The 1,603-nt window shown below is 44.4% G+C and overlaps 2 protein-coding genes across 11 annotated transcripts in view; one reads left to right on the top strand and one right to left on the bottom strand.

The window, feature by feature from the left end:
• Nucleotides 1-1,603, bottom strand: part of LOC116850399 (nephrin-like) — a 539,959-nt gene that overhangs the window by 58,334 nt on the left and 480,022 nt on the right. The gene's annotated exons all lie outside the window — the stretch shown is intronic.
• The window catches only part of LOC116850410, a 198,430-nt gene that overhangs the window by 31,874 nt on the left and 164,953 nt on the right, over nt 1-1,603 (top strand). The gene's annotated exons all lie outside the window — the stretch shown is intronic.

Below are 1,603 nucleotides of genomic sequence, written 5' to 3'. Positions count from 1 at the left end.
AGTCAGAAAGAGATAAAGAAAAAGTAACAGGAAGCAAATAACACATTATAAATCAAGGCTTTAAGGCTTCAAGTCAGAAAGAGAGCTAGAGAAAAGGGAGCAGGAAGCAAGCAGCAAATTGTAGATCTGAACTTACGCTCACAGTCGGGAGACGTCGTACCGCGTTCGTTTCATCGGCCGCGGTGACACGCGGAGGCACCTTGCGCGGCATCCGCAATCATTTGCACACCGCTAATCAGTGAGCGGAGAGAACGGAGTTTTCGCTCGCTCGGGGAATATTGCGGCCCCCGATACACGGAGACGCCAAAACGTCGTTAAGCACTGCCAACCGGAGGTTGTTAATGAACTACGTGAAATTAATTAGGGCCGCGTGTCACGACGCCGGAGAGACAACGCCGGCATCTCGGAGAGCGCACGCGGCACGCTCGCTCGGCCCGACCAGTGCGCCGGTAGGAAGTTGTAGCTCTGATTCGAGATTATCGATAATGCCGGGCCCCTCAGGTACCTAACTATCGCGACTCGAGCCAGCTCGGCGTATCGGCCAGCCAAGTTGGTCGACGTTCGACGTGACCGACCGGCTATTTCCACCCGAGTCTAAGCGCGAGTACGACGAAACTTTGCGGAACGTTGACGCGTACCCAGAAGGTAGAGCAACGGTCGTTATTCTCGTTTCCGGGTCGAATGTCGTCGAACAAGACAGGAAGCACGAGGAAATGAGATCATTTGGAGATGACTCGCGTGCGACAGACGGCGATTAGAGATTTAAAACACCGGGCATTATTCGTTCATCTCTACGACGTTCAAAGATACCTCGTTCCACAATCTCCGAGTCTTGAATGAAACGCTGGATATTTTCGTTGCGCCTTGACGTAGTGGCAGAACTGTAGATGTTAGATGAATGCACTGACCTACATTGAGCTTGCCTTTCATATTTTAAGAGACACGACGGTAAAAGTCGATATCGTTTGTATCCGACATTTTTGAGCTCGTGGACTCGGAAGTTTAACCGATATGAGCGACGCGATTTAATATTACGCACGGACTTGCTTTCTCGATGCTGGAGAAAATAAGGACTTATAAAAGAGAAAGATAGAGAGAAAGAGAGAGAGATGTATATACAGGGTGGCCCAGACTTTTCTCTGAAATTTTTGTGGAAACGGATTGAAGTGAACATAAAATATCCATACCATACCATTTTGCGATAAATCTCGAGATATTAATTAAAGAAGACTAGTGAATGATCACGCGCGATAAATGAGCTGTAGTGGCGTCGTCTGCCGTCGTATACATTAGGTAAACTGAATAAAATTTAAACAGAAATTATAGAAAGCTCCTTTTTAGAATAACTAACAGTAAGAATTGAAGAGGCAAATAAGGAGTACAGCACGGATGTCTTAGTGCTATTAAATACTAATATTACTTTTATATAATATTAATATGATAGTGGGAGGATAAGTCCAGCATGTCAAACGCACGTATCGAAATTTTTCTTCGATTAACGTACGCGGCGAATCTACCTTTCATACTTAGACCGATCCTTGAGTCCCAATTTTATATATATATATATATATATATATATATATATATATATATATATATATAT

This window comes from Odontomachus brunneus, unplaced genomic scaffold (assembly GCF_010583005.1).
Source record: "Odontomachus brunneus isolate Ranch 3 - 2012 unplaced genomic scaffold, Obru_v1 Obru_scaffold_144, whole genome shotgun sequence".
Lineage (NCBI taxonomy): Eukaryota > Metazoa > Arthropoda > Insecta > Hymenoptera > Formicidae > Odontomachus > Odontomachus brunneus.
The sequence above is the reverse complement of the archived record's forward strand: the minus strand, read 5'-3'. Positions and strand labels throughout refer to the sequence as shown.